Here is a 17,675-nt window from a genome sequence, read left to right on the forward strand (position 1 = left end):
CTGCAGCCCTCCCTCTGACCCCATCTCTGTCCCCATCTCTCAGTCCTTTTCTGTCTGTGCCCCTCCCTCTGTCCCCCCCTCTCTCTCCCCATCTCTCAGTCGTTCTCTGTTCCCCTCTCTCTGCCACAACTCTGTGACTCCCCTCTCTTTATCCCTCTCTCTCTGTCTCCCCTCTATCTGTCCATCCTCTCTCTGTCACCCTCACTCTGTCCCCCTCTCTCTCAGTTTACAACCTCTCTCCGTCCCCTTCTCTCTGTCCCCCCTCTCTCTGTTCCCCCCTCTCTCTGTCCCCCCTCTCTCTGTCGCCCTCTCTCTGTTCCCCCCTCTCTCTGTCCCCCTCTCTCTGTCCCCCTCTCTCTGTCCCCCCCCGCTCTCTGTCCCCCCCGCTCTCTGTCCCCCCCGCTCTCTGTCCCCCCCCGCTCTCTGTCCCCCTCTCTTTGTCTCCCTCTCTCTCTGTTCCACCTCTCTGTCCCTCCCTCAGTCCCCACTCTCTCTGTCCTCCTAAGTCTGTCCTCCTCTCTCTGTCCCCCTCTCTCTGTCCCCCTCTCTCTGTCCCCCCTCTCTCTGTGTCCCCTCTCTCTGTGTCCCCTCTCTCTGTGTCCCCTCTCTCTGTGTCCCCTTCTCTCTGTCCCCCTCCCTCTGTTCCCCCTATCTCTGTCCCCATCTCTCATTCTTCTTCTGTCTGTGCCCCTCTCTCTGGCCCCTTTCTCTGTCCCCTCCTCTCTCTCCCCCATCTCTCAGTCCTCTTCCCTTTGTTGCCCTCTCTTGGCCCACAACTCTCTGACCCCCCTCTCTCTGTCCCAACTCTCTCTGTTCCTCTCTCTCTGTCCCCCTCTCTCCGTCCCCCTCTCTCTATCCCGTCTCTTTATCCCCCTCTATTTGTCACCCCTCTCTCTGTCCCCCTCACTCTGTCCCCCAATCTCGCTTCCCCCCTTTCTCTGTCAACCTCACTCTGTTCCACTCTCTTTGTCACCCACACTCTGTCCCCACTCTCTCTGTGCCCCACCTCTCTGTCCCCCTCCAATCCCTCCGTCTGTCTGTCCCCCTCCCTCTGTCCTCCCCCTCTCTCTGTCCCCCCCTCTCTCTGTCCCCCCTCTCTCTGTCCCCCCTCTCTCTGTCCCCTTCTCTCTCTGTCCCCTTCTCTCTCTGTCCCCTTCTCTCTCTGTCCCCTTCTCTCTGTTACTCTCTCTCTGTCCCCCCCTCTCTCTCTCCCCATCTCTCAGTCGTGTTCTCTCTGTTCCCCTCTCTCTGCCACAACTCTGACTCCCCTCTCTTTATCCCTCTCGCTCTGTCTCCCCTCTATCTGTCCATCCTCTCTCTGTCTCCCTCACTCTGTCCCTCTCTCTCTCCGTCCCCCTCTCTCTGTCCCCCCTCTCACTGTCCCCTTCTCTCTGTTCCCCTCTCTATGAACCCCTCTCTGACCCTTCTCTCTGTCCCTTCTCTCTGTTTCCCTTTCTCTCACCAACTCTCTCTGTCCCCCTCTCTCTCACCCCCCTCCCTCTATCCCCTTCTGTCTGTTCCCCTCCCTCTGTGCTACTCTCTCTGGCCCCCTCATTCTGTACCCCCCTCTCTCTGTCCCCCTCTCTCTGTTCCTCCTCTCTCTGTTCCTCCTCTCTCTGTCCCCCCTCTCTCTGTCCCCCTCTCTCTGTCCCCCCTCTCTCTGTCCCCCCTCTCTGTCCCCCATCTTTCTGTCTGACTCTCTCTGTCCCCCCGTGCCCCCTCTCTCTGTTCCCCTCTTTCTTTTTCCCTCTCTCTGCCCCCTTTTCACTGTTCCCCTCTCTCTGTCCCCACGCTCTTTTTTCCTCTCTCTCTGTCCCCCTCTCTCTGTCCCCCCTCTCTCTGTCCCCCTCTCTCTGTCCCCTCTCTCTCTGTCCCCTTCTCTCTGTCCCCTCTCTCCGTTCCTCCTTTCTCTGTCCCCTCTTTCTGTCCCTCTCTCTGTGTCCCCCTCTCTGTGTCCCCCTCTCTCTCTCTCCCCCACCTCTCTTCCCCCATCCCCACGTCTCTCTGTCCCCCTCTCTCTGTCCCCCTCTCTCTGTCCCCCTCTCTCTGTCCCCCTCTCTTTCTGTCCCCATCTTTCTGTTTTCCTTCTCACTGTGCCCTTCCCTCTGTTCCCTTCTCTCTGTCCCCCTCTCTCTGTCCCCCCTCTTTGTCCCCCTCTCTCTGTCCCCCCGCTCTCTGTTCCCCTTCTCTGTTCCCCCTCTCTGTCATCCTCACTCTGTTTCCCTCTCTTTGTCACCCTCACTCTGTCCTCCACTCTCTCTGTCCCCCACCTCTCTGTTCCCCCCCCCATCTCCCTGTCTCTCTGTCCCTCTAAGTCTGTCCTCCTCTCTCTGTGATCCCCTCTCTGTCACCCCCCTTCTCTGTCCCCCCTCTCTCGGTCCCACCCTCGCTCTGTCCACCCTCCCTGTCCCCCTCTCTCTGTCCCTCTCTCTCTGTTCCCCCCTCCGTCCCTTCCCACTCGCTCTGACCCCCCGTCTCTCTGTACCCTCTCTCTCTGTCCCCCCGTATCCCTTTTTTTGTCCCCCCCTCTGTCCCCATCTCTCTATTCCCCCCCGTCCCCTGTCTTTCTGTTCCTGTCTGTCTGTCCCCTTCTCTTTATCCCCCTCTCTCTATCCCCACTCTCTCTATTCCCCTCTCTCTGTCCCCCCCTCTTTCTTTCCGCCCTCTCTCTAACACCCTCACTCTGTCCCCCACTGTCTCGTCCCGCACTTTTCTGTCCCCCCCTCTCTGTCCCCCCCTCTCTGTCACCCCCTCTGTCCCCCCCTCTCTGTCCCCCCTCTCTGTCCCCCCCTCTCTGTCCCCCCCCTCTGTCCCCCCCCTCTCTGTCCCCTTTTCTCTGTTCTCCTCACTCTATCGCCGTATCTCTGTCCCTCTCTCTGTCCCCCCCTCTCTGTCCCCCTCCATCTGTACCCGTCTCTCTGGCCCCCTCTCTCTGTACCCCCTTCTCTGTCCCTCCCCTCTGTCCCCCTCTGTCCCCCCTCTGTCCCCCCCCCTCTGTCCCCCCCCGTCCCCCCCCTCTGTCCCCCCTGTCCTCCCCCCTGTCCTCCCCCCTGTCCCCCCCTGTCCCCCCCTCTGTCCCCCCCTCTGTACCCCCCTCTGTCCCCCCCTCTGTCCCCCCCTCTGTCCCCCCCTCTCTGTTCCCCTCTCTCTTTCCCCCTCTTTGTCCCCCTCCCTCTGTCCCCCTCTTTCTCTCTGTCCCCCCCCTCTCTCTGTCCCCCCTCTCTCTCTGTCCCCCCTCTCTCTCTGGCCCCCTTCTCTCTGGCCCCCTTCTCTCTGGCCCCCTTCTCTCTGGCCCCCCTCTCTCTGTTCCCCTAACTCTATTTCCTTCTCTCTCTCCCCCTCTCTCTGTCCCGTCTCTTTGTTCCCCTCACTCTGTCCCCCCTCGCTCTCTGTCCCCCCTCGCTCTCTGCCCCCCTCGCTCTCTGTCCTCCCTCTCTCTGTCCCCCTCTCTCTGTACACCCTCGCTCTCTCCTCCCTCTCTCTGTCCCCCTCTCTCTGTCCCCTCTCTTTGTTCCCCTCACTCTGTACACCCTCGCTCTCTCCTCCCTCTCTCTGTCCCCCCATCTCTGTCCCCCCATCTCTGTCCCCCCATCTCTGTCCCCCCATCTCTGTCCCCCCCATCTCTGTCCCCCCTCTTTGTCCCCCTCACTCTCTCCCCTCTCTCTCTGTTCCCCTCTCTTTGTCCCCCCTCTCTCTCTGTCCCCCCTCTCTCTCTGGCCCCCTTCTCTCTGGCCCCCTTCTCTCTGGCCCCCTTCTCTCTGGCCCCCCTCTCTCTGTTCCCCTAACTCTATTTCCTTCTCTCTCTCCCCCTCTCTCTGTCCCGTCTCTTTGTCCCCCTCACTCTGTCCCCCCTCGCTCTCTGTCCCCCCTCGCTCTCTGTCCCCCCTCGCTCTCTGTCCCCCCTCGCACTCTGTCCTCCCTCTCTCTGTCCCCCTCTCTCTGTACACCCTCGCTCTCTCCTCCCTCTCTCTGTCCCCCTCTCTCTGTCCCCTCTCTTTGTTCCCCTCACTCTGTACACCCTCGCTCTCTCCTCCCTCTCTCTGTCCCCCCCATCTCTGTCCCCCCCATCTCTGTCCCCCCATCTCTGTCCCCCCCATCTCTGTCCCCCTTTCTCTGTCCCCCCTCTTTGTCCCCCTCACTCTCTCCCCTCTCTCTCTGTGTTCCCCTCTCTTTGTCCCCCCCGTTCCCCTCTCTCTGTACCCTCTTCTCTGTCCCCCACACTGTGTCCCCTCTCTCTCTGTCCCCTCTCTCTCTGTCCCCTCTCTCTCTGTTCCCCTTTCTCTGTTCCTCTCTCTCTGTTCCCCTCTCTCTGTTCCCCTCTCTCTGTCCCTCTCTGTTCCCCTCTCTCTGTCCACCTTCTCTCTGCCCCCTCTCCCTGTCCCTCTCTCTCTTTCCCCCCTCTATCTGATCCCCCCTTTCTGTGTCCCCTTCTCTCTGGCCCCTTTTCTCTGTTCCCCCTCCTCGTCCTCCCCTCTCTCAACCTCTCCCTCTGTCTCACTTCCCTCCCTCTCCCCCTCTCTCGCCCTTCCCACCCTCCCTCACTTCTCTCGTATTCTCCATCCGTCTCGTCCTCCCCTCCCTCTCCCCATCTCTTGCCCTCCCCCTCTATTGCCCTCCCTCTCACTCGTGCTCCCCTCTTTCCCATCCCCTCTCTCACCCTTTTTCTTCCTCTCACCCTCCCCTCCCTCCCTCATCTCTCTCACCCTCCCCTCCCTCCCTCCCCCTTCTCGCCCTCCCTCTCTCCTTCCCCTCACTCGCCCTCCTCTCTAGCCTCCTTCCTTCTCTCTCCTCTCTCGCCCACCCCTGTCTCACTCCCCTCTCTCGCCCTCCCCTACCTCTCCCCCTTGTCTCGCACTCCCCTCTCTCGTCCTCAATTTCCTCCCCTCTCTCGTCCTCCTCTCTCTCACCTTCACCCTTCTGTCGCCCTCCCCTCCATCCCTACCATCTCTCGGCCGCTCCCTCCCTCTTGCCCTCCCCTCTTAACCCTCCCTACTTTCTCGTCCTCCCCCCGTCTCGCCCTCCCCTCCATTCCCTCTCCTCACTCGGTCACCCCTCTCTCGCCATCTCCTCTCTCGCCCTCCTCTCTCTCGCCCTCTCCTCTCTCGCACTCCAGTCTCTCGCCCTCCCCCCTCTCTCCCCTCCCCTCTCTCCCTCTCCCTCCCTCTCGTGCTCTTCTCTTGCCCTCCCCTCCCTCACTTCCCTGTCTCATCCTCCCCTCTCTCAACCTCTCCCCTCTCTCTCCCTCCCCTACCTCCCTCCCCTCTCTCGCCCTCTCCCTCTCCCTTTTCCTCCACCTCTCTCGCTCTTCCTCTCTCTCCCATCCCCTCTTTCGGCCTCTCCCTCCCTCTTGACATTCCCTCCCCTCCCTCCGTCCCATCTCTCGCCCTCCCCTATCTCTCCCTATCTCTCCCTTGCCCCCTCTCTCTCCCCCCGTTCCTTCACTTTCCCTCCACCATCTCTCACTCTTGACCCCCCTCAATCAGTGTCTCTCTCTCTCTCTCACTCCCCCACCTTCCTCCGTTTCTCTCTGACTGAATCGCTCTCCCTCCTGTCCCTCCCTCCCCCTGTCTCAGACACATTCTGTCTCCCTGGTCCTTCCCTCTCCCTCTGACCCAGGTTGGTTGGTCGTGAGGCTGCGTGTGGGGTGGGGGGGAGATGTGGGAGGTAGGAGGAGGGGAAAATGGGGTAGAGATGGAACTGCTGGAGAAGACAGAGACAGCAGGACAGAGAGAGTGAGGGTGAGGGGACAGGGAAGATGTGGGCAGGTGGAGAAACTGGGGTTGGGGGGATTGTGAGTGTGAGTGGAAACGAGGGAGTGTGAAGAGGAGAGATGATGAGAGAGAGAGAGAATTGAGCAGAAAGAGTAGGGGAGAGGTAATGGGGAGGCTGGGTTGGAGTTGGGGGTAACAGAGGGAGTTAACCCCAGCTCCTGAGCTCAGGGCGCGGTGCCCTCCCCTTCCCTGAGGACCAGGACTTGGGGCTGAGTCTGTCTCTCTCCAGCTCAGCTTCTCCAACACAAAGACACACAACAACATCGGTCCCTCTGCTGCTCGGCACGCTTTCATCAGCATTTTTATTGGTTACAAATGGAAGTGATGGATACAGTCAGTGGGATGGTGCCTTTTCTCACTGGCCCCTGAGTTGTGAGAAACATTGAAATGTTTCCCTGTAACCCTCCTGTAGGATAAGGAGGGACAAACCAGCGCTCCCCTCAGTCTGTGACCATAGCGACAGGCTGCTCCATCGCTGAAACACTGAAATGAGAAAATCCCGGATGGTGTGATTAATGAGGGAATTTGATGAATGGATGGATTTGGGTGAAGGGATATTTCAGCACATTCTTCAGCTGCTGCCTGAACTTAGTCTGGGTCACGGCGTAAATCGCGGTGTTTGTGCAGCAACTGAGGAGCTGCAGCATGAAGCCCAATTCCCGCACAAAGAAATGGAGATACACAGGGGTATACACAATAAAGCTCATCCGGTACCATATAGAATACAGCATTAACATTGACCATAAAAGTATGAAATTGGCCGAGATCACAAACAGCAAAATGATGGATTTTTTTCGGTTTCTCATTTCTGTGTCAGACTGAGCGTCCCCATTGGTGTGAGCGCGGAGTCTCCTGCGGGCTCTGCTGGTCACTAAAATGTGTCTGACGGTGAGAACATTGAGCAGCAGAATCAGGAGAAATGGGACACCCGGGGTTAGAATGTGGTGGAGGAACTCGATTGTGACCCAGACACTGGAGACTCGAACAGCGGCTGTTACATCACAAAACCAGGGGGCGTTCCCCAGCCAATACCGAGCCGTGAGCATAAAATACCAGGAAATGTTCTTTAAACAGCTCAGCACAGTCACTGCTCCCAGAACCACAGCCGCCGTTTTCTCACTGCAATATTTACTTTTCAGCTTCTGGCAACAAATGGCCACAAACCGATCAAAGGTGAAAGTGACGGTGAACCAGACCGAGCAGTCAGTGGCTGCATAAAGCAGGACGGCGTGGACATTACACACGGGGACGGAGTCCATCAGGAAATAAAACTGTTCCTGATAAACAATGGGAATGTGTCTCAGGATCAGGTCGAGGATAATGACCAGGAGATCCGCCGCTGCCATGGCCCCCAGGTAACGTCTGACACATGGAGACAATCCACAATCTTTATAAAGCAGGACGTAGATGGTCACTACGTTAACTGTGAGGAAGGAAAACAAACCCATTATCCATCAGCCTGGAGGCAAAGGGACCCGTTTGATCGGGGACCCAGTGGGATTTTCAAATGCGTCCCTGTATTCAGGGATTTATTATAATACTTGGAGCTGGAATAACAAATGGGAAGGTTGGAATTACTGACAAAAAATGCCACATAAACCACAAAAAACCCTCCCTCCCCAACACACAGAGACACATCCATAAGGACAGATGGTTTCTAGAACATTCCCACACACTCGATCACTCGAGAGCAGACACAGGTCACTCCTTCCCAGTTCCTAATACGGAGGGTGGAAACGATGCTGTCCAGAAGGATTCTCTCCCAATTTCCTGAAGACAAACGGAGTTTGGGGATTCCTGTATTTTGGTCTAAATTGTGGTCGATCCTGTGTCGTGAGGAAATGTAAACGCAGGGAAAACGTATTCCCCCCTTTAACTGGCTGAGGGGCCTTCGGAACAGTGTCTCCTTCTCCCTGGAACGGGATCTCTTCCCTCGGGATCTTATCGTTTGTTCAATTCACTGACGTCCGGCCGTTCACAAACAAACAACGTCAGGGACAGAACGTTCCGGGGAATGTCAGTTATAGAATGTCAGGGACAGAACGTTCCGGGGAATGTCAGTTATAGAATGTCAGGGACAGAACGTTCCGGGGAATGTCAGTTATAGAATGTCAGGGACAGAACGTTCCGGGGAGTCGAGGACAGAACGTTCCGGGGAATGTCAGTTATAGAATGTCAGGGACAGAACGTTCCGGGGAATGTCAGTTATAGAATGTCAGGGACAGAACGTTCCGGGGAATGTCAGTCATAGAATGTTGGGGACAGAACGTCCCGTGGAGCTCCGTGACCTGTCCATCACCTTTCCCCCCATCCACCCCAACAACATGATGTACTGTGCACAGGTTACATACCTGTCCAGCACGGGGAGCTGCACTGACCACATCATTGTATTATCTATAAATCTCAACCGTACAGTCTGACCAGCACAGAGACCTGTGCAGTGATCACCCGTGAATTCATATGTAAACCCAGGAGCAGTTACCCTCCCAGCATGTAGGGCTGTGTACACCACCCCAGTGCATTGATCTGTAACCCAGGAGCAGTTACCCTCCCAGCATGTAGGACTGTGTACCCCACCCCAGTGCATTGATCTGTAACCCAGGAGCAGTTACCCTCCCAGCATGTAGGACTGTGTACCCCACCCCAGTGCATTGATCTGTAACCCAGGAGCAGTTACCCTCCCAGCATGTAGGACTGTGTATCCCACCCCAGTGCATTGCTCAGTAACACTGTGTTAGATCCCTGCCCAGTGTGGGGAAACTTGCAGCCCATGCTGGAAGTGACAGGACCTCCAGCTCCCACCCATTTACAGATCCATATCGATATTGTGCCATGTCAAGGGGGTGCTGTGGATGTGAACATCACTGCCAGAGAGAGATGGCCGGGGAATCAGTTTAAATATCATCACATGGGATGGGTTTGGGGTATAGACAGCGAGGAGGAGACTGAGAGATAGTGTCATGGACGGCTGTGTTCTCAGGTTTCAGAATACTGAAATGTAGACACTTCGATAACATCCGGTAACATGAGCCAGTCTTCCCAGGAAAGATGGGAAAAAGGGGACATTGGTGTGAGGTGAAATGATGGAGTTTGGATGAACGTTTGTTCTACAGCTTTGTAATTGGGAGTAGTTACAACAGAATCTCTGACTCACTGGGCAGAGAGATTATCTGTACGTGTTCAAGCTAGATTCCTGGTGCTATCCTATCAAACACAACTCATTGACGACCCACACACCCCACCCCCACCATAGTGTCCCTCTCATTCAGTACCAGATCGGTTCTCCCACCCATCATGGCTGGAGGGACTCACAGTCGCCCGGGTGACCCTGGATATTCCATGACCCCTGGCACTGGTGCCATCTTTAAAAGGCCAAGGGGTACACGGCTGACCTTTCTCAGTTAGGAGCTGCCCTGTACAGTTTACCCCGAGCATGAAAGATATGGGGCAATTACACCACGGTTTGTCGACTGGGGCACGGAGGTCCTGGTGGATGGGCTAGTACAGAGGGTGACCATTCTCTTCCCAGAGAGAGCCACACCAGCAGACCCACTGAGCATGATCTGTGCTCCCCACCCAGCTCAGTGCAGTTTCTGCGATCTGAAGAAATGTCCAGCAATACAGCACATGCATCAAAAACCTTCCCCGCTCTGTCAGGATAAGGGTCACTGTGTTCTCTCTGCTCCCTCACACTCACGGTATATCTGTTATAGCACCGACCCCCGAACAAAGCTCTTGCTCATATACACGCAGCGCGCTCTGTTCCTGCAGCCCCTTTATAATGACACAGCCTGTTTTAAACTGTCTTTCTTTATCTTTCATATCAAAGTGCATCACCTCGCATTGATCCCCGTCTACCGTCCTGTTGGAGTTCCACACTGTCCTCCATAGACTTTACAATCCTTGCAGGTTTGGTACCATTTACAAACATTAAGATTGTCACAGTGTCACAGTGCCCATGAAACAACTGAAATCCTGTCCCACACACAGGAGTGTGAGCAAATGAGATACTGATATATTCCCAAGGACTGAGTCAAATAATGACATACTGTCAATGGATCAACAAAAATCCTGACATATACGAGACAGAGTAGATGAAATATTGACAAACCACAGAGCAAGAGAAATCCTGATAGGTTCCACTTATGTATATTCACCAGGGTATGAAGTTGAAAATGTGTACTGTACCTTTAAGAGAGAGTGAATGCTGCTCTGAACTGAGAGCTTACAAGTACCTGTGATATGAGAGGATGGCAGACCCAGAAACTGTATATTACTACAGAGCTGGAGTCTGGTTATAAGCAGTTAAGAGATAGAGGGTCTTTCAGATCACTTTCAGTGTTAAAAAATACATTGTTGTTTTTATTTAATCAGTGGAATTTGGGAGTTCTCTGTCACTCATATTTTAACAGTTTACGAGGCGAATTGAGCATTTATTTATGTTTAGTTTAAATTACCAGATGAGATCTATGCTGTGTCCTAACAATTGCTGTGTGTGTATCTGTGTGTCTCCGTGTGGGGCAGGTCTGGCTGTCTCTGTGGTGCTTAAAGTGATGCAATGCCACCCTCTGCTGGCCTCCACACGCCACTGCACAGGCATTGGTAGAGGGTGAAAACCAACAGGGATTCACTCAGAGAGGGGGAGGGAGAGGGCAGCTGCTCACAGCACCATCCAAACTGATGTCTTATCCGTGTACTGATCTAAATGTAGTTTAAATGTTGTAACTTTTCCTGCTTTCACCACTTCCTCTGCAAGTTCATTCCACACACAAGCCAGCTTCTTCTAAAATAATTACCTCTCATGACTTTTGTAAATCTTCTTTCCTCGTACCTTAAAATATCCCTCAGTTTTGAATCCCCAACTCTCGGTAAAAGACATCAGCCCTTCAGCTTATCTGTACCCCTCATCATTTTATAAACCTCTGCAAAGTTTCCCCTCTATCTCATATTCTCTAGGGAAACAAAGTCCCAGCCTACCCAGCCTCTCCTTATAGCTCAATCCCACCATTTGCAGCAACATCCAGGTTAAACTCTTCTGAACCTTCTCCAGCTTAATAATATCAAGGTCAATGATATCAAAGTGAACAGTCAATGTATTTTATAAGGGTAATGGAGACCAAAACTAGAGGACATAGTTGTAAGGTAAGAGGGGAAACATTTAAAAGTGACCTAAGGGGCAGCTGTTTCACCCACAGGGTGGTGTGCCTATGGAATGAGGGGGCAGGATGACCAGACTGGACACAGTATTCCAGAAGAGGTCTCACCAATGTCCTGTACAACCTCAACATGACGTCCCAATTCCGATACTCAAAGATCTGACCATTGAAGACAAGTGTGTTAAACACCTTCTTAACCAGATTATCTGTATGAGATGCAAATTTTAAAGCATTATACCTGATGGCCGAGGTCTCTGTTCTACAACACCGCCAAAGGCCCTACATTTAATTGTATAAGTCCTGCTCTTGTTGGATTTACCAAACCCAGTATCTCGCATTAATCCAAACTTAAATCCATCTGCCACGCCTCGGTCAGTGAGTGATATTACCACCTCCTCACCTTCCCCGTTTAATTTTAAAATGCCCACCCCTCTCCAGGAGGCCTGCACACTCCGGCCTTGATTTTCACAAAGACCCTGAGCTTGGTTTGCCTTGTGTGGTTGGAGGGTGGAGGGACAGATTGCAGACACAGTCAGTGGGGAGGAGAGGCTGGAAAGTATCCTTTCATGGCGTGATATCATTTCATGGTTTTAGACACATGTGAGAGTTGAGTTATATGATAGTTGTTTTGGGACCAGAAATTATGGTCTTTCTCCGTGTCTGATGTTCAGTAATAAAGATCTACTTGAGACCCTTCATTGGACAGAGTATGTCTGCAGGATTCCTTTCCCTAATATTGCAGACTACAGATAATAGCGATTAAAGATGTTCATAGTTAATTTCGATCTTGCACTTGTTTAACAAAACAAAGTGTTTTGTGTAGTTCAGTAATGGTAACCTGATTATAATAAATCCACACCGAGCTGAACACTGCCCCTTAAAATGTGACCCAAAATCTGGGTATAGTAGTGTCGTGGGTAGTGTCCCTGTCTCTGAGCCATAGCTCTGGGGTTTGATTCCAATTCCTGAAATTGTTTGATAGTGTTCCTAGCTCTGGACCAGAAGGTGTGGATTCATGTCCTGCCTGTTGCAGAGGTATGTCACAGCATGTCATAACCGGCTGATGAACAAACACACAGGAGAATAATGTTACAGCTTTATGGGTATTGCCGAGTGGTGCTCGTGTCCCTACCTCCGGGCACAAAGGTCTAGGTGTAAATCCCACAGAAGTGTCTCCCAATATATCTGAACAAACTGATTAAACTGGTTTATAATTGCGACTTGATGGAGAAAGAACAGGTGTGGGTGTTGAATTTCAGCATTTCGGCCCGGGATTATTGAAAGTACAGCCATTCGTGTTGATTGAAGTCACATTTCACAGCAGTAAAGGTTTATAAAATCAGAACGGTCATGGATAGGGTTTGTAGTCAAGGTTTTTCCCCAGGTTAGGGGCGTCCAAAACTAGAGGATATTGGTGGAAATTGAGAGGGGAAAGGTTTTGAAGAGGCCTAAGGGGCACCTTTTCACAGAGAGTGGTGTGTGTATGGAATGAGCTGCCAGAGGAAGTAGTGGAGGCTGGTACAACTACATCATGTAAAAGGCATCTGGATGCTGACAGACCTACCAAGATTTTCCAGCAATTTCTGTATTTGTTAAAACATTAATTTTAACACCGGTATCTGTGTTAGCTGTTTGGATACAGAATTGGCTGGCCAACAGAAGACAGCGAGTGGTAGTGGAAGGAAAATACTCTGCCTGGAAGTCAGTGGTGAGTGGTGTTCCACAGGGCTCTGTCCTTGGGCCTCTACTGTTTGTAATTTTTATAAATGAGTTGGATGAGGGGATTGAAGGATGGGTCAGCAAGTTTGCAGATGACACGAAGGTTGGAGGTGTCGTTGACAGTATAGAGACCTGTTGTAGGCTGCAGTGGGACATTGACAGGATGCGGAGATGGGCTGAGAGGTGGCAGATGGAGTTCAACCTGGATCAATGCGTGGTGATGCATTTTGGAAGGTCGAATTTGAAAGCTGAGTGCAGGATTAAGGATAGGATTCTTGGCAGTGTGAAGGAACAGAGAGATCGTTGTGTGCAGGTACATAGATCTCTTAAAATGGCCACCCAAGTGGACAGGGTTGTTAAGAAAGCATATGGTGTTTTGGCTTTCATTAACAGTGGGATTGAGTTTAAGAGTCATGAGATCTTGTTGCAGCTCTATAAAACTTTGGTAAGACCGCACTTGAAATACTGCGTCCCGTTCTGGTCACCCTATTATAGGAAAGATGTGGATGCTTTGGGGAGGGTTCAGATGAGGTTTACCAGGTTGCTGCCTGGACTGGAGTGCTTATGTTATGAAGAGAGGTTGACTGAGCTCGAAGTTCTTTCATTGGAGAAAAGGGGGCGAAGAGGGGACCTAACTGAGGTATTCAAGATTATGAGAGGCATAGAGAGTGTTGATAGCCAGAGACTATTTCCCAGGGCAGAAATGGCTAACACGAGGGGTCATAGTTTTAAGCTGGTTGGAGGAAAGTATAGAGGGGATGTCAGAGGCGGGTTCTTTACACAGAGAGTTGTGAGAGCATGGAATGCGTAGCCAGCAGCAGTTGTGGAAGCGAGATCATTGGGGACATTTAAGAGACTGCTGGATATGCATATGGTCACAGAAATGTGAGGGTGCATACATGAGGATCAGTGGTCGGCACAACATGGTGGGCTGAAGGGCCTGTTCTGTGCTGGACTGTTCTATGTTCTATGTATTCTGAATACATTAACCATTTTATTTTTTTAATGACGCAGGGACATATAAACATATCTTCAAATCGTCCGAGACCATTTTCTGCTCAGGGTATGGCTCCGTGTATGACAGCAGCAATGATGCACCAACATGGAACAGGGAATGTGATGGAAACATAGTTTGGACAATGTACAAGGAGACCTCACATGGTCCAGTTTGGGAGAGAATGACATTATTGTGTGATTCAACTCAGAGAGGGAGAAAATGTCATCTGCAGAGAAGAAACGGCCTATTGCACTCTCTCCCCTGCATTATTCCTCATCACAGTAACGTGTACGAGCTAAAACAAGACTCTCCTGTTATTGTTACCATTCTTATTTTTATCGAATCCCTGCAGTGTGGAAACAAGCCCTTCGGCCCAACAAGTCCATACTAACCTTTCAAAGACTAACCTTCCCATGCCCTTGCAGTTACCCCTGACTAGTGCACCTAAAGTAGAAATCGCTGAACACTATGGACTATTTGACCAATCCACTTGAATTATACAGCTTTGAGCTGTGGGAGGAAACAGGAGCACCCATCAGAAGCTCACGCAGACAAGGGGAGAAGACGCAAATATTGGGACCATAGGGAGTAAGTTTGCAGATGACATCAGAAAAGTGGTGTTGCAGATTATCTCAGAGTACAACAAGATCACAAATAGATGGAACAAAGGGGCAAGGTGTGACAGATGAAGTTTAATTTAGATAAATACGAGGTTACGCATTTTGGGAAGGCAAATCAGGGCAGAAATTATACACTTAATGGTAAGGGCCTGGTGAGTGTTGTGAGACAAAGGGACACAGAACTGCAGGTACATTGTTCTTGAAAGTGGAGTCGAATGCAGGCAGTGCGGTACAGAACACATTTTACAAATTTGCCTTAATCAGTCAGAGCATTGAGTATAGGAGTTGTGGTGGCATGCTGTATCTGTACAGGATGTTGGTGAGACCACTTTAAGAATACTGCGTACATCTTGGTTTTCTGCAGAAAGGATTTACACGGATGTCCCAGGACTGGAGGTTTGAGCTTTAGCGAGAGGTTGATTAGTTTGAGGTGTTTCTCCCTGGAGTGTCAGAGGCTGAAGGGTGACATTATAGAGGTTTATAAAATCATCAGGGGCATGGATATTCTGAACAGGCATGTTCTGCTCCCCAGGGTAGGGGAGTCCAGAACAGGAGAGCACAGGTTGGAGGGGAGAGGGCGAATGATTTAGAAGGGACCTGAAGATAAATGTTTCACACAGAGAGTGGTGTGTGTACATAAAGTGCTGTCAGAGGAAGTGCTGAAGGCGGTTACAATTGCACATTTAAAAAGTATCTGAAAGACGAGGGATATTGGCCCAATGCTGGCAAATGGGACTGGATCAGATTTGAAATCTGATCGGAGTGAACAGATTGGACTAACGGGTCTGTTTCTGTTCTGTATGACTCTCTGATTCTGTAAGAGGGATGACGAAAAATTCTGAAAGTACCGTTCAAATCCGAATCCTCTTCACTGGAAGTTTATCATGCCTCTATGTTCACATTGATTGAAAGTTGCGTTAGTGAAGTATTTGACTGGGAACTGAGTCATGGATAATGGGACACAGACAGGAAAGTGGGGCTGAGACCCCAACCTGATCAGCCACAATCTTAGTGCCTGGTGGAGAAGGTTCAACGTATCTAATGACTCACTCCTGTCCCTCAATCCCGTGTTCCTGTGTTCCATTCAGACCATTAAACCTGTTAGGCAGGAGCATTTAGAGACTACTTACTTCTATAACCTGTTGCACAGAAACAGAGGAGATCATTCAGCCCTTCAAGACTGTCCCACACCCGTTGAGGTGATTTGGGAAATGTAATTGTAAAACCCAGGCTGGGTATGAAAGAGGCCCCTCATCTCTCTTTACAGAGCTTCCCCTCTCTGCAACTTGTGCTCCATTTGTTGGTCATATTGTAGACCCAAATTCATTATGAATACAGCTCCCATACCTCACCCAGAGATGGCTCACAAAATCCTCTGGTCTCCCTGACGGCAACATTCAATAACAGAACATTCATGAAAATAACACCCACTAACTTTCCAATAACAGAATGTGAGAATATCAGAGACAGGGGCAGGTCATTCACTCTCCAAACCTGCCTTGCCCTTCACTAAGATCATGGCTGATCTGCTCTTGGTCTCAAATCCTCTTTCATACCCAATTCTTCATCGCCCTCAATTCTCTGACAGGACACATGGGTTCAGGTAAAAATGACTGGCCCTGATATCAAGGCTTCTGTTGACTTCTGTTGACATCAAGGAGCTTAACAAATCTGAACTTAATGGGAATCAGAGAAAACTCTCCAGTGTTTGGATTCAAACACGGCACAAAGGAAGATGTTCATCATCTCAGTCCTGGGTCAGTTCTGTGGGAGATCCTCAGGGTAGCTTCCTCTTCACAAACATCTTCAGCTGCTTCATCAATGTCTCCCCACCCTCACCCTCCCCACCATAAGATCCGAAGTGGGGATGGTCACTGAGGATACCACAATGTTCAGAATAATTTGATGCCCCCGTCAGCTTCTGAACAGGACTGTGTCCATGTGCAGCAAGACATGGACTCCATTGAGGCTTGTGCTTTTAAAGAGTCCGTAACATTCATATAAAGGACTGTCTGACACTGCACATTGCCACAGTAAAATAAGAGTCCATTCTGCACCTCACACTGGGTTCACAGGAATATGAGGAAGTCGTTCAGCCCATTGACACTATTGGAGAAGAACAGGCACAGCCCATTCAGTGCCTCCAACATATTACTCAGGAGGAGAAGGATTCTAGTGTGATGGGCCACACCAGAGCCCCTCGACAATATTTGAAGGCGGTAGCCGAGACTCTAATGTTTTCTTATTTTAAAGAAAATGTAAAGTGCCTGTTCCAGATGCAATGTGACTGGTCAAACAACTCGGTATGACGCATAACACCATTTACTTAAACACGATAGATTAAAACAAAAACAAAAAAAAAGGTGGAATTTAGAATAACGTAATTATATTGGACAAGTTAACAGAATAATAGATCTCGGAACCAATACTAATGAACTGTTCCAATACTGGAAAATCACATGAACACAGCCCTTGGAAAAAAGGAATATTCAGACACTGAATGACACAAATATTTCTACAATTTAGGATTTAGAAACAGCACCAAGAGAAAATCCATAGAGAGTAGCTGCCAGGAGACATTCACTAAAACTTTCAACTCGGTGGAGACCCCAGTAACTTCTGATGTTACTGAGAAACCACAATGCAGAAATCCCAATCTGTGAGAGCTGACCACACCCATTCCATCTGCATTAAAATAAACCCAAGGCCTCACTAGTTGTTTATTCAAGTGGTCCTAACTAGCCAGCTTGGTAACGGTCATTCAATCTCTCTCTTAAAATAAACCAGAACAAAATAACCTCTTAAAGTTACAGCATCATCACACTAGTCAGCATATCGAGCTGTCATACAGGAACCAGGGGTAACCAGTCAGGCCCTTGGCCCTGTCCAATCGGACGGGGAAGAAGCCAGTCAGTCCCTTGAGTCACTTACACAGGAACAGTAGGAGGCCATTCCCACCTCAATGCACTTACACAGGGGCAGAATGAGGTAATTGATGCTGATTCCTGATGAACGGCTTATGCTCGAAATGTCGATTCTCCTGCTGTGCTTTTCCAGCAAACCACCGTCTACTCTGATCTTCAGCATCCACAGTCCTCACTGTCTCCTAACTGATGCTCTAACATGATGACCAAGTGGAGCAGAGGCTGCACAGACAGACTGCTCCACGTTGTTCCTCGTAGCTCCGACTGTCATGATACACACGTGGGACTTTAATGCGGTTTTCTATCGGTGAGGAGGGAAGCCAGATGTCTTGTGTGAAGTCACAAGAAGGTACCTTCCATCTCCGAGAAGTCAGCCTGGTGTTGTCTATGCAGGGTGGAAGCTGGTGGGAATGGCTACCTGTTTCAGATAGAAGGGATTGTGGCTGCTGTTGGGGATTGTGAGTAACCTGACGTTCAGTACGGGTTCA

The 17,675-nt window shown here is 51.0% G+C and overlaps 1 long non-coding RNA gene across 1 annotated transcript in view; it reads left to right on the forward strand.

Moving 5' to 3' along the window:
• Positions 1–17,104, forward strand: part of LOC132814120 (uncharacterized) — a 97,087-nt gene extending 79,983 nt beyond the window's left edge. The window contains exons 2-3 of the long non-coding RNA XR_009644313.1: positions 6,911–7,126; positions 13,661–17,104. This is a non-coding gene — a long non-coding RNA (uncharacterized LOC132814120). The remainder of the gene's footprint in view (positions 1–6,910; positions 7,127–13,660) is intronic.
• Positions 17,105–17,675: the final 571 nt, after the last annotated feature.

Source organism: Hemiscyllium ocellatum, unplaced genomic scaffold, assembly GCF_020745735.1.
Source record: "Hemiscyllium ocellatum isolate sHemOce1 unplaced genomic scaffold, sHemOce1.pat.X.cur. scaffold_686_pat_ctg1, whole genome shotgun sequence".
NCBI lineage: Eukaryota > Metazoa > Chordata > Chondrichthyes > Orectolobiformes > Hemiscylliidae > Hemiscyllium > Hemiscyllium ocellatum.